General features: G+C 31.9%; 1 protein-coding gene across 2 annotated transcripts in view; it reads right to left on the minus strand.

Moving 5' to 3' along the window:
* The window catches only part of LOC145305193 (serine/threonine-protein kinase PLK1-like), an 82,721-nt gene that overhangs the window by 47,292 nt on the left and 19,696 nt on the right, over positions 1-15,733 (minus strand). The window lies entirely within an intron of this gene.

Consider the following 15,733-nt stretch of genomic DNA (forward strand, 5'->3'; position numbering starts at 1 on the left):
TAGGACTTGATTATAGAGTTGCTTCGCTTATAATATTGTACTTTGTTGTCCCAGGAATCTATCAATTTATCATCTATCACATTATCACATAATTTAAGAGGAGCTTACTTGACGCTTTTTTAGATGTTTAAAATTAGTAGTTTTGTTGTCACAATCTGTTAATTGCATACAATATATTTCAATCCACACCCAATTTAGACAGGAAGGGAGAATTCATCACAAAAAAATTTTTATTTCATCTTTTTTACCCTCTGAGGGAGGGGACTTTAGGCTATTGGTTACCCTGGTCCCCACAGTTTTATATTAACGTTTTCTTATTCGTTGGCTTTACAACTTTGGGGAATTTAATTGAATTTTAATTGGTCGGTTCATAAGTTGAGTGTACAAACGTTTCAACCACCAATTGTAATGTACAGAAGGGGTAAGAGTCTAACAAACATATAGGCACACTAGACTACGCATCAATATAAAAATAAATATTTCACAGATTTCAAAATAGTTCAACTATTTTCCTTTTAAATAAAATTGCAATTTTTTTTCAATATTTAAGTTAAAATAAATATTTCTTCTTATAAATGCACCAAATTAAGATTTCTAAAAAATAATGCACAAAATAATAGTGTTAGCAGGGATTGTTATTCTGAAGAATTTTTTCGTTCTGCGAACTACAGTTTATTATTACATCACAAACTGTAAATAATTCTGGTACCCAAAGTTGTTTAAAACCTTGATTGAGTTGTCAAAAAATATTCAACTTTTTAACTAATAATTCAAACCTACACAAGGTATAATTTAGTTTATCATCATTGGTGATGTATATCAATTTATCGTCTGTTGTCCTATCCCTTCAGAACCTTGACTATTTGGGTCAAACAGCGTAAGGTAACGCTTTATTATGGTGTAGTATAAATTAAACTTAATTTTTTTTTATAATTTTAATCCCTGTTAACTAATTGAAAGATCAAATAGTAAAAGAAATGTCCTTTGCAAACTTTTATCGACAAATAAGTTAACATTTCCTTCAGAAATATAGGAATATAGTTTGAAAGATTTTGGCATTTTATTATTGGTAGCTTTCCGCGGATATGAAAAGAGAAATTGTATGATTTAACCAGTTTTGATAGCTTGAGGGAACGAAGATCCGGTTTAACAAAACTGGTATTAATTTTAATATTTGTGGAAAATTGTATGTAATATAATGCTATACATGATTTTTCAGTATGAATAAGAACCGGTTCTAATTCTGCGGATATTAACCGGTTTCAAAGCTATACTGGAAACTTTTTTTCTGTAATGTTTCAAAGAACCCTTTTATACTTTTATTTATACATAAATTCTCAATTATTACATATACATAAATCTTGACATATTTTAAGTTTTGACAAGAAAGGTACATAATTTTCCATTAAAAAGTTAACCCCCATAGCAACTTTTAATAATGAATAATTATCCTTTTTAAACTACGTCTCTCAGTAGACTATATTAAACCTGGGAGGGATTGGACATTGGACTGTAATTTTAGATAGTTGTCCAAACATTTAAACCAATTATGTACACCGAGAGAAGGGATAATCTTTATTTATCAACATTGGGGATGTACATCAATGTATAATGTATATTCCATTGTCTTATCCCTTAAGATAATAAAACGATATAGCCTTAAAACCCTAAGAGACCCTAAAATGCATACAAATATACTAAAAAGATATCTATAATACAAAGTAGAACGATGTCTGTCTGTCTGTTTGTGTGTTTGTGTGTTTGTCTGTTTGTTTGTAGCGAAGGATCTCGCTAACCGCTGAACCGATCGGGTTCTCCTTTACAGGGTAGCTTCTCATAGTTCCCGGGAAGGTTTTTAACTATTTTGGGGGAGGGTACCACCACCCTCCCAAGAGAAATGACAAAAAAATCGAAATTTTAAAAAACGTTTAGGAGACTTCAACGTCAAATGAAGAGGTATCGTACGTAAATAATTATAGTATAGACTTTATCAAACAAAAACATTTAAAGTGCCACTAGAGGCCTCTAGGGGCGTAGCCGCTAGTATTACAAAATTCCATTTAAAATTACTGCTTATATAACCAAATGTAAGAAAAATTTTAGTAATTTAAAATGTTCTATTCTAATAGGAATGCATTATTGGAAAAAAAAGAAAGAAAATGTTTAAAAACAAGGATGAAATCTTCATAAAAGCGAAGCAAAAACAAATCAATTAACAGCAGAATTAATATTGAAGAAGGCAAAAGCAAAAACACCTCATTAGACCTAAGTAAAAAAAATCGCTGAAAATCCACCAATTGATTAATTTGCAAAACCCCCGCTTAAAACACACCTAAACATGCTGCAATTCTCTGACGCAAAAAATTGCATTATAATACAACGTTGCAATCTTTTAAACAGGCACAACTTTTAAATTTGCTAGATAATTTCTTAAGGTTTGAAAAATTACTTTTTTATATTTTTTAGGGTTGAAGGGGGGGGGGGGGTGTTTAATGCAACCATCTCGTAATCAGCACTTGGCACTTAGAATTCGAATTTTGATCTAAACTTTTGCATGAGTAATCCTTGGTAGGTCTATTTTCCCTAAATTGAACAAAAAGTTGGAAAAGTAACGGCTGGTGGCTCAGCCGTTTAGCCGTTTTTTGCCTATTTTCAGGGTAAATTCATTATCAATTACGTAGGAATCAACTATTTAAAACATATTTTTGGTTTAATTCATGTTAAATAATAGCAATAACCATTTTTGAAACTTCTAGTACCAACAGCTACCGTCTAGAACCGTTTGATAGCATTTTGTATTTTTCCTAGCCTTATGTATTGACTCTTTTTATGCAAGTTAGATTGAAAGGATACGGCAACATTTTTCAAAATTGGTTTTTTGTTTGGTTGGTATGTACAATGTTATGTAATTTTTGACAGGGTTTCTTGCAAACTGGATAAAAGCAAGGACGATTGCTTCCAATTCAATTGTATTTTAGTAATCTCTAATTGTATTTTATGAGAGAGAGAGAGAGAGAGAGAGAGAGAGAGAGAGAGAGAGAGAGAGAGAGAGAGAGAGAGGCGTTGTTTATGAAGGGTTAGAGAAAGGGAAAAAATAGCTTAAAACTATCCCACGACATAAAAAATCCTAAAACCAAAGGCCAATGTGAAGCTTCTCTTAAATGGATAACCTATCTTTTCAGCGGTTAGCGAGATCTTCCGCTACAGACAAAGAAGCTTGCTACTTTATATATTAGGATTGCTCATATTGTAAAAAATATGTAATACAAAACACTGTATAAAAAAAAATAGGATACCTATCTATTCAGTATTTACTAACTTATAAAACATCTTATATAAATAAGAATTTGAATTAGTTCATTTAGAAAAAATGCAGTTTTTCAAGCGATCATCTTTACTAAAAGCAGCGTTGAGGAGCCGGAGCCGTCATATTTTGCTGGAGCTGGAGCCGTTATTTTCGTTGAAAAACGGCTCTGGGTTAGCTAAAATAAGAAAGAAAGGGGTAGGTTTCTGGTAGAAAAATTAGTAGTAGAACGATAATATTCACAAAATATATGTATTTCCTATTGAAAAGAACTATAGACAAATTTACACATAACCTTTACGGATTTTAACAGAAACCTACCCCTTTCTTTTTTATTTATTATAATTTTAAAACTCTTATGTGTCGTGTACAAATGCCCCTTTTAAGTTTTTCAAGTTCATTTTTATCAAAAATTGAACTTTTAAAACCTTCAAGTCAAAAATAAACATGGCAGAAAAAATATGATTGGTTTTTCTTGATTCTAGGTCATCGTACCAAATCCGGAGCTGAAGCCGCACCAAAATCAAACGGCTCCGCAACGCTGAATTTAAAAAGAAAGTAGTTATAAAGGAATGTTCTTATGTTATTTATTACATAAGATATTAGGTGTGTAGTTTATGTATTAAAAATCAGGGATCTAAAGGGATAAGACAATGCCCGATAAATAGATGTACTTCCCCAATGTAAAATTACCCCTTCTGTGGATTACAATTAGTGGTTGAAGCGTTTGGACACTCAATTTAATAAACCAAGTAATCAAAATTCCATCCTGTTGAGCTAATGAATACCTGATAACCTCGGGTGAGGTGGTGATCTTCCTGGGCTGCACAGCCAACTTGATGAGCTAATGAATAAGAAAACGTTATCATAAAACTTTGAGGACTAGTGTAATAAACAACCCTATGTCCTTTCACTCCCTGTTTAAACTTTTTTTTTAAATAGTCATGTTAAAAATATGTGGGTGTTATTTTATGAAAAAAAAATATACCTAATAATCATTAAAATAAAACATATTATTTCAGTGTTTAAAAAATTAAAAACTCAATTTGTAAGAAGATGCGTTAACAAAGACCTTTGTATTTTATTTATTTTTAAACCCATAAAATCTTCTTTATAAGTGCTTATATACGTTTAAGTTAAACTTATAGCGCGTCTAATCTATACTTCTTTATATTCTACTTTATTAGTTTGTTTAATATCTATATTAATACTCGATAACAATTTACTGTCTATTTAATCACTATAATGCATCTTAAGTTTTAAAGCTAAAATAAAGTTAGATGCCTGTTAAAAAATGATTAATTCTAGACTAAAAGAATATGAAAAATTATCCCAACTTGTTGAGTGGATGGAAATTTAAATTTTTCCGTGATTAAACCTTTCTTATATTTTCAAGTACTTCTTATCTTTACACTTCCTCTAACATTATATAAAATTTAGGTAAAAAAGAACATAGATAAAACCTTTTTAAAAGCAAAAGCTTCTCTGTATATATGATACGTTAGTTCGTTTCCTTACATAAAAAAGTAACAGAATGTTAGTTTGTACCGATTGAGATCGCTATATCAATATGGTTCTCCTTTACAATGTAGCTTTTAATTGGTACCACCATTCTCCCAAGAGAAATCATCACTAGAAATATTTGTTTTTTTACTTTTACTTTTAACACTAAAATTGAACATGAAAGGAGCCGATTCACCCACCCCGCCATTGTTTATAAAAGACATTAAAAAATCAAAGCTCTATAAAAAAAATTAAATTAAATTTTGCATAACATATGGGGCAAAAGCCAGAAAAAATGGGGTAATTGTAAGACAGAGAGAAAAAAAGTTTTAAAAGTTACTTTGAGATTAGTCAACTAATGCAAATATTCCAATTATCATGGAGTGATTGATTGCAAAACTTTGGGTACCAGTGTAATCTACAATCCTATATCCCCTACCTCCAAGATTGCTTTTTTAATTGTAACATTAGAGTAAAACTTTAGAGAGAGAAAGGGTTAAATAGCTGTATCTCCCCATCGCAACAACCTTGTGCAACCTTTCTATTGGGTCATTGAAAATCAACCAATGGTGTCGCTTATATTAATACAGCCAAGTAGCAGAAAATAATTTAGAAGCAGACGAAACAGGTCTTTGAAAATGGAAAGGAGGTAGTTGTCTGTATATACATCTATACTATAGATCTGCTATTGTAGCATGTCTAAATCAACGAACAGAAAAAAATCTTCGAAAATCTGTATCCATTTATAAATAAATCCATTATTATTTAAGTTATATAAGATTAGGATAAGAACCACTTGAGCTAATCAGTTAATTTTGCACATATTCTATTAGCATTTTTTTTACATACACAAAGTCAATACATAGTGGAGAAAGTAGTAAGGTTTTTGTTTGTTGTTTGTCCGTTATGATCTTGCTAACCACTGAACTGATAGGGAGTTCTCCATTTAAGGAAAGCTTGGCATAGCTTTTGAGATGGTTTTAGTCTGTTATATTACGAAATTAAAATTCATAGCCAAAATTCTGACTTTCCTTCGGGCTAAATTTAAATCTTAAATTTAAAAAATCCGCCAACAAAGAGGGTACAGAGTAGTTGCGCTAATGTCGGCCTACTTCAATTTTAACGTCATGCTGTTTAATTTGTATAGGTATATTAATAATTACAAAAAGACCCGCAAGAAATTCAGGCCCCCAAAAAGACCATTTCTTCAGGGGTAAGACAATACAAGATAATTTGAAGTTAACCCTTTAGGTAGATGAATTTATACTTTCCTATCAAGATTTTCAAGTCAACGAATGAGAGAAAGTGTCTAAATCAATTTGGGGACCAGTATAATTAATTTATATTCCAATGTCCCCTCCCCTAAACCCCTGCTTTTAACTTATTTCTAAACATACGTAGTTAATTTTATAAGAAGCTAGGTTCATAATTACATCCATATACACAAACAAAATTCAGGTAAAAAGGAATCTGTATTAATCTTACAATGCCTGTTTACTGTCTGGGAGATGTTGGGTTTGAGTCTTAACCACATTAGCTACATCATACTAGAGATGCTATTTCTGAGACGTAACAAAATTAGTTAGAGGGAATACCTTGGCCGTTAAACATATCAAAAAGAAATTAAGTATGGACATCCAGTAATAGGTCATGCAATAAAATATCAGTTCTATTACAAATCTACAAATTCTTTTTTCTCATGTAGAAAAAAAGCATGTAAAAACCCCATGCCATAATATTTAAACTCCAATCAATGAATCAAAGAAGAAGAAAGGGGTTTGTTGGACCAGAGTTGAAGCTGTTCAACAAAAACAGCAAAATTCTTTGATTACTGGTTAGCAAAATTAGACATATCTTAATTTTTTGCCACTTGAAAATGATTATTTTACTATTATTGCAATGACTTTATGGTAAGAGAGAGAAGGGACAATGGGCTGTTTATTACACTAGTCCCAATAGTTTTCTAATAACGTTTTCATATTCGTTGGTTAAACAACTTTGATAAGTGAATTTCGATTTATTAAGTTCAAACATTTCAACCAATTATTTTAATGTACAGAAAGGGTAATTTTGTTTATCATCATGTACATTGATTTATCGGCCAGTGTCTTATCCCTTTGGATACCTGCTTTATATTTTAGCTACATTGCAGAAGCACCTAAGTAGGTAGGAATAGGGTGGTGATTTTGACAAAAAAAAACGTGTATGGGCCTTTTACAGCAAAAAAACGGGCGCCCTGCTGAGAACGTAAGTAGGGGAAAGCGAATTTGAACAATTTTTTTGTTGCCACAAGTATATGATTAAAAACGGGTTTGGGGCATTAATCAATGCATTTTAGGAAGCTGAAAAATTACCCAATTCATCTATAAGAAAAAGCATATTTTTATAAACTTACATTTTAAGCAAAAAATAAGTAATAAAGCTAAACAAAAAAACAAGAGATAAAACTATATAAAGAAGCCTTTTTAGGCTTAAGGCTAATTATCTGATTCTAAAGCAAAGATCCTAGAGGCTAGCGGCAAAGCCTCTAGTTAATACATATATGCCAATAGCCTATAAGGGGCTAACAACATATATACATTCTTTATACTCGTATATGTATGTTTATTTAATGCTACGAAAAAATGTTAATTTTCAAAATGATTTTATTCAGTGAAAATGCAAAAAATGCAATTTTCTTGTAATGTAAGTAACATTATTTTTAATTTTTTTTTCTATTTGAAAATGTAATAAAATATTTGAATTAATGTGAAAACATAGAAAAATTTTCCTTTTTGCCCTTAACTCTTGTATCTTTTTACAACCGTGGTTGGCAAAAACTAGACACTGTAAAAATAGAATCAAGGACTTTCATTCAAAAGGTTTGAAACCTGTTCCCTCATTTGTTTAAACTCTGGAGCCTTAATTCAATCTTATTATTTAGTTTAAACTAATTCTGTTCAAACTTTTAACCAATAATTATCATTTACAGAAAGGGAAATACAGTTAAGCATAATCAAAGATGTATCAATTTATCATCCATTGTCTTTTCCCTTAAGATTCCTGATAATTTGCCTTTGCCGAAATATTTGCAAGACATTACAGTATATAAACTTTAATTTCTCTACCTTTAACTTAAGTCTCCTTGAATTGAGGGATGATATGGCCTAGCAGCCTAGGTAGGCTTCGTTGAAAAGCGTGGCCATTCATCAACTAGACTTGTAAATTAGTAAGTTTGTGGCCGATAAATAGCAGTCAGTTTTGTGAAATTCATATTAATTTTAGGCCCTTGACAAAAGTATGAGGAAAGTATAATCAAGCATCTTGATTCTCAAGGGATAAGATAATGGACGATATATTAATGTACATTCTCAATTATTACAAAATTACCCCATATCTAGATTAAACTATTGATTGAAAAGTTTAAACACTTTAAACCAAATAAAGGGTACCATAATAATCTAGATTCTAATAATAATAATAAATTTAGTGTACAATATTCGATGAAAATGTACTTATAATAACCTTTGAATTATATATCGGTAGGAGTTTGGTTAAAAGAAACATATTTAAAGAGAGATACATACCTAAAAAAGAATAATCATTTTGGAACAAAATTCATTATTTTTGCATGTTTAATATTATGCTGTAATTGTCATCAACAAAGAAAATATGCATTTTTAGAATAGTTTTTCTTCATTTTTCTGATAAAGAAACTGTAATGTCAGGAATCTAAAGGGATAAGACAATGGCCGATAAATTGATGTATATCCCCAATGTTGACATACAAAATTTTCCCTATTCATAAGTATTGGTTAAAACGTTGGAACACTTTACTTTGAACATAATAAACTAACCAATCAAAATACAGTAAAAGTCCCCAAACTTGTTAAGCCAACGAATAAGAAAACGTTGTTATAAAACTTTGGGGACTAGCTTAATTGTTCATTGTTCCCTCTCTCTCGCTCTGCTGTAATGTAGATTGGTTTAGATTAGTTTGGGTTACATATTCAAATTTGTTGAGTTAAGGGGGGGGGAAGTTTTGCCACTTTCGCTTACTCCGTGATTATTGGGCTAGATATTAAAGTTAGACTATAGGTTATTTGGGATAAAAGTTTACTTTTGGGTAGTAGCTCACGTATTTTTAATCATTTTTTGGATAACCCCACCCCCTAGCCCCCCGGGGCTCAAAACCCCCCTAAAAAGGAACCTAACCTTAATTTTCTCAGGAACAATTTGACCAATAGACATGATTTTTTAAACTTAAGCTTTTAGGCTTATAAACTAACTTCTAGTTTAGAAGTCACCCCCCTGCCGCCAACCCCTAGCCCTCTGGGGCTCCAAAAACCCTAAAAATGAACCTAACCTTAATTTTCTCAGGAACCATTTGACCAATAGACATGATTTTTTAAACTTAAGCTTTTATGCTTATAAACTAACTGCTAGTTTAGAAGTCACCCCCCTGCCGCCAACCCCTAGCCCTCCGGGGCTCCAAAAAAACCCTAAATATGAACCTAACCTTAATTTTCTCAGGAACCATTTGACCAATAGACATGATTTTTAAAACTTAAGCTTTTATGCATGTAAACTAACTTCCAGTTTAGAAGTCACCCCCCTGCCGCCAACCCCTAGCCCTCCAGGGCTCCAAAAAACCCTAAAAATGAACCTAACCTTAATTTTCTCAGGAACCATTTGACCAATAGACATGATTTTTTAAACTTAAGCTTTTATGCTTATAAACTAACTTCTAGTTTAGAAGTCACCACCCTGCCGCCAACCCCTAGCCCTCCGGGGCTCCAAAAAACCCTAAATGTGAACCTAACCTTAATTTTCTCAGGAACCACTTGACTAATAGAGATGATTTCTTAAACTTAAGCTTTTATGGTTATAAACTAACTTTAAGTTTAGAAGTCCCTCCTGCCGGCAACGTCTAGCCCCCCAGGGCTCAAAAAAACCCTAAAAATGAACCTAACCTTAATTAAAATTTCTTATTTGAAGAGTTAGAGTTACATTTATTAAACCAAATATGCTTATTTTTAGATGTTATTGACATATCTGCTGAAAAAATGAGAATCGGCCTCCAGGTTCAGGTGCTGCAGGCCTCCAGGTCCACTCTGGAGACAGGTAAAAATTAAAACTTCTTATTTGAAGAGTTAGAGGTACACTTATTAAACCAAATATGCATCTTTTTGGAGGTTATTCACATATCTGCTGAAAAAATTAGAGTCGGCCTTTAGGTTCAGGTGCTGCAGGCCTCCAGGTCCACTCTTGACAGGTGAAAATTAAAATTTCTTATTTGAAGAGTTAGAGGTACACTTATTTAACCAAATATGCTTCTTTTTTAATGTTATTGACATATCTGCTGAAAAAATTAAAATCGGCCTCCAGGTTCGGGTCCTACAGGCCTCCAGGTGGACACTGGATAGGTAAAAATAAAATTTCTTCTTTGGAGAGTTAAAGGTTAACTTATAAAACAAACTATGCATCGTTTTTGATGTTAATAACATACTTGAAGATAAAATTTAAATCGGCCTCCAAGTTCAGGTGCTGCAGGCCTCCAGTTCAACTCTAGACATGAAAAAATTTAAATTCTTAATTTAAGAGTTAGAGGTCAATTCACAAGAAAATAAGCATCTTGTTGGATAATATTACCATATTTAAAGAAAAAAATAAAATCTTTTTGGGGGTATTATCAGATATTTTCGCTGTTTTTTTAGACATGTTAGGTATCATATTCATTGATACTTTTTGATATGGACACTTTTACCTGCGTCTTGGTGACCGCTGATTGCAGCTGGTCAGGTGAATATCTGAACTTGGAGCCAATTTAATATTTTTCTCCAGAAATAGTAATAAGAGCCAAAAGAACCATATTCTGTTTGATAAGTTGACCTCTAACTCTTCAAATAAGAAATTTCAATTTTTACCTGTCCAGAGTGGACCTGGAGGCCGAATTTATTATCTTCTTTAGGTTCGTTGATAGTAACCTAAAAGAGGCATATTTTGTTTCATAAGTTGACCTCTAACTCTTTAAATAAGAAATTTCAATTTTTACCTGTCCAGAATAGACCTGGAGGCCTGCAGCACCTGAAACTGGGGGCCGATTTAAATTTTTTCAGCAGTTTTGTCAATAACATCCAAAAGGATGCATATTTGGTTTTACAAGTGTACCTTTAACTCTTCAAATAAAATTTTTTAATTTTTACCTGTCTCCAGAGTGGACCTGGAGGCCTGCAGCACCTGAACCTGGAGACTGATTCTAATTTTTTCTGCAAATATGTCAATAACATTAAAAAAGAAGCATATTTGGTTTAATAAGTGTACCTCTAACTCTTCAAATAAGAAATTTTAATTTTTACCTGTCTCCAGAGTGTACCTGGAGGCCTGCTGCACCTGAACCTGGAGGCCAATTCTAATTTTTTCAGCGGATATGTCAATAACATCCAAAAAGAAGTATATTTGGTTTAATAAGTGTACCTCTAATTCTTCAAATAAGAAATTTTAATTTTTACCTGTCTCCAGAGTGGACCTGGAGGCCTTCAGCACCTGAACCTGGAGGCTGATTCAAATTTTTTCTGCAAATATGTCAATGACATTCAAAAAGAAGCATATTTGGTTTAATAAGTGTACCTCTAACTCTTCAAATAAGAAATTTTAATTTTTACCTGTCTCCAGAGTACCTGGAGGCCTGCAGTACCTGAACCTGGAGGCCGATTCTCATTTTTTTCAGCAGATATGTCAATAACATCCAAAAAGATGCATATTTGGTTTAATAAGTGTACCTCTAACTCTTTAAATAAGAAATTTTAATTTTACCTGTCTCCAGAGTGGACCTGGAGGCCTGCAGCACCTGAACCTGGAGGCCAATTCTAATTTTTTCAGCAAATATGTCAATAACATCCAAAAGTAAGCATATTTGGTTTAATAAGTGTACATCTAACTCTTCAAATAAGAAATTTTAATTAAGGTTAGGTTCATTTTTAGGTTTTTTTTTTAAGCCCCGGGGGGCTAAGGGTTGGCCCAAGGGGGGTTGACTTCTAAACTTAAAGTTAGTTCATAACCATAAAAGCTTAAGTTTAGGAAATCATCTCTATTGGTCAAATGGTTCCTGAGAAAATTAAGGTTAGGTTCATATTTAGGGTTTTTTGGAGCCCCGGAGGGCTAGGGGTTGGCGGCAGAGGGGTGACTTCTAAACTAGAAGTTAGTTTATAACCATAAAAGCTTAAGTTTAAAAAATCATGTCTATTGGTCAAATGGTTCCTGAGAAAATTAAGGTTAGGTTCATTTTTAGGGTTTTTTGGAGCCCCGGAGGGCTAGGGGTTGGCGGCAGGGGGATGACTTCTAAACTAGAAGTTAGTTTACAAGCATAAAAGCTTAAGTTTAAAAAATCATGTCTATTGGTCAAATGGTTCCTGAGAAAATTAAGGTTAGGTTCATTTTTAGGGGGGTTTTGAGCCCCGGGGGGCTAGGGGGTGGGGTTATCCAAAAAATGATTAAAAATACGTGAGCTACTACCCAAAAGTAAACTTTTATCCCAAATAACCTATAGTCTAACTTTAATACCTAGCCCAATAATCACGGAGTAAGCGAAAGTGGCAAAACTTCCCCCCCCCTTAAGAAAATCTAATTTAAGGCGAGTGTTATATCATTTCCACATTAATAAATCAGCAGAACCGCACATTGTTAAAACAGCACAAACTGTCTCAACCCTTTGCTTCCTGAGAGGGAGTGTCAGGGTTCTAAAGATATAAAACAATGCCCGATAAATTGATGTACATCCCCAATTATGAAACACAAAATTACACATTAGAATTAGTGTTCGAAACATTTTAACATTCAACCTAATGAACCAACAAATTAAATTCAATAAAAGTCAAAAAAGTTGATGTGCCAATGAATAAGAAAACATTTTTATTAAACATTGGAGACTAGTGAAAAAAGCATCCCAATGTCCCAAACCTTCTTGAGGGAGGGTACATACATTGGGTAATAAATCATACTTGTACCCAAAATATTAACACCACGTGCTCTTATTTGTTGCCTTGAATTTGAATGCATCTTGAATGATTGGCTCAAATTTGCAGTGTCCAAACTTTATTTATATACAATAACTAACTTACAAAAGGAAAAATTTTGTTTATTATCATTGAGGAATGTGTCTTTTGGCGACTACGAAACACCATGCATAAGTATTAATACGTGGAAATTAATGCACATTTAAGTCTATGGTAAGGTAATACATATCTAATACTCAATTTTGAAATATGTATAAATTAAAAATCAAGGAGTTGCCATATTTTATTACTATGTACTTTTATAAAACTTCCCTGAAATAGAGAGCTAAATCAGTTTTAAGATATCTTCTAATCCTAGGTATTAAATAAAGTTTATATGTTGTAGTAAGGTTTTGTTTGTTTGAAGCTGTCAAGTTCTGAAGACATCAAGAACTACTTATCCGATTGTGCTCTCCATTGCATTGTGGGAGAGGTTTACATAGGTTCCGGGGTGGTTTTAGGCTATATTTCTCTACCTCTTAGAATACAGGTTCCCTAGATTCTAAGCCGCTAATTACTTTGTAATAAAGCAATGTTTAAACCTTACCATTTTAGCCTTTTTAATGTTTTAAATTTGGAAACTCTTTTTCTATCTACTAACCCCTTTTTAGTTATAGAATGCATGCATGTTGAAAATAACCATAATATGATAATTAGTTAGAGCTATACATAGTATACATGCTAATATGTAGTTTAAAACACCTTTTGGGTTGCTTACAAAATTGGTAGAAAAATATCTTAGCAAAAAGAAACAAGGATAACAACATTTCTGAAAGCAAAGCTCAACAAATAGAAAAGGAATATTAACAATTAAGCGCCATCGCTTTAATATCTACTTTACTTTTTAACAGCAAAGTTTTTCTATAATTAGGGTCGGTCCGTCCGTCTGAAACGAATAGCTATCATCGATAATTCAGGCATGTTAGAACAATCCATTAGCTGTTTCAAACTTTGCATGGTGACTACTGTAGTAGTCTGGTACGATTCAGAAAGCGTAGCAACTATATAATAGTTACCATAATGTCCGTATGTCCATTTAATACATGTTGATTTTTTACTTTTTTAACAAAAAAAATTGTGATATAATTATCCTATTCATTTGATTTTTATGTTACTGTTCGTTTGTCCCACCGTTCTAGAGCTTTACTTTTATATATGTTGTCATCCTTGTTTCTGATTAGCCAAAAACAGAAATTTCACTGCATTCTAAAAACGTTAAAAATTTTCATTAGCCACCCCTCTCTACTTACTTTTCCTCATAATTTTCTCCATAATTTTCTCCCATAATTTAGCTTAACCTATATATATTTGAAAGGGATTTAAAAATTAAAAAACAAACTTTTTACAACTTTTAACGTCTAAAAGAATATCTTGTGCTAATTTAATATTTAATAAGAAGGGTATAAGGTACATAGTAAAAAATCATGGATAGGCCAATTAATGAAAGTCAATATCTTTATTTTTTTTTAGAACAAATTTCTGTTTTAGTGTAAATTAAAACAGTCTAACCAGGGCTCTAAACGGATAAGATAATGGCCGATAAATTGATGTACATGCCCAATGATGATACACAAAATAACCCCTTCTATAGAATACAATAAGTTAGTTAAAACGATTGGACACTCAACTTAATAAACCAACCAATCAAAATTTTATTAAATTCCCCAATGTTGTTAAGCTAACGAATAAGAATAAGCTATCATAAAACTTTGGGTGCTAGTGTCCCCATCCTCCCTGCAAAAAGTGTCCAAAGTTTGTAAATGGCTGTTAATCTCCGTTCATCTCGTGGTTCATTAATTATGCTAAACTTTACATGGAAAAAAATCTTCAAAAAGCAGGGAAAAATCTTCTAAAAAAGCATTTAAACAACTAGAAATCGCAGCTTTAAGTAGTTTAATTAAAGTATTATACAGTAAAAGTTGGGAAATATTAAAGAAAAATGTAAACTCTTATCTACTATAAAAGACATTTTTATTGGAAGGCTTTGAAAATATATATATATTTTTTTAGAATTATTGTCATAATTTCTATAAAATGTACCTAGACCTTTTCCTAAGACAAAATTATTAAATAATATAAAAGTACATAAAATGTTAAAAATCTATACCTAACAAAAAGCGAAAGTTAAAAAAATCTAGGTATCAATTCATTTTTGACCGCGTTTTTTTTTTTGGGTGAACAAAATACATAAATTAGGTACTGAATTAATTTAATAATTTCACCTATCTATCAATGTTTCTTTTTTTTGGTTTCAAGATTTTTTATTGTTATTCTAGACACTTTAATTGGTGTTTTAGTGAATTTATATTAATCGATATATTATTACTTGGATGTTGCACCAGTTTTTAATTTGCTCTGATAAAATTATTCCCACAGCTGGCTAAATAACGATACCCCTAATCTACCTTCTTGACCTAATCCCCCACCAAACCAACTGGGTGAAGAAACTGGCCAATAAATAGGTTCCATATCAACAACCTATATTCACGAAAAATTTTTCAATGTCAATATATTCATCATTATATTTCACTAACATCAACAACAGTTGATAAAATAAAAGTTAGACTAACCGACAGACGGACAGACAAAGTTAGTTATAAAGTAGCAAAAAAAGAGAGAAAATGTTTTAAGTTTTATCACTAACTTTTAATAGACAAAGTTTAGCAAAAGATTAGATACATTTATGTATAGAAAAGTCTTTTAAGGAAAAACTGATAAAAATTGAACTTTTACAGTTTCATAATTTGGCAAAAAATTAAGTACTTTAAGCATTAAATAAAATAATTTAATAAGGTCCTTTATTAGCGACAAAGCTATTATTAAATTAACTTAGTCCGTCTATATGTATTATCTACCAATTAGCATCTAACCTTGTACGTTTTAGAACACTAAA

The sequence above is a fragment of the Acartia tonsa genome, chromosome 14 (assembly GCF_053477335.1).
Source record: "Acartia tonsa isolate MP-2025a chromosome 14, ASM5347733v1, whole genome shotgun sequence".
NCBI lineage: Eukaryota > Metazoa > Arthropoda > Copepoda > Calanoida > Acartiidae > Acartia > Acartia tonsa.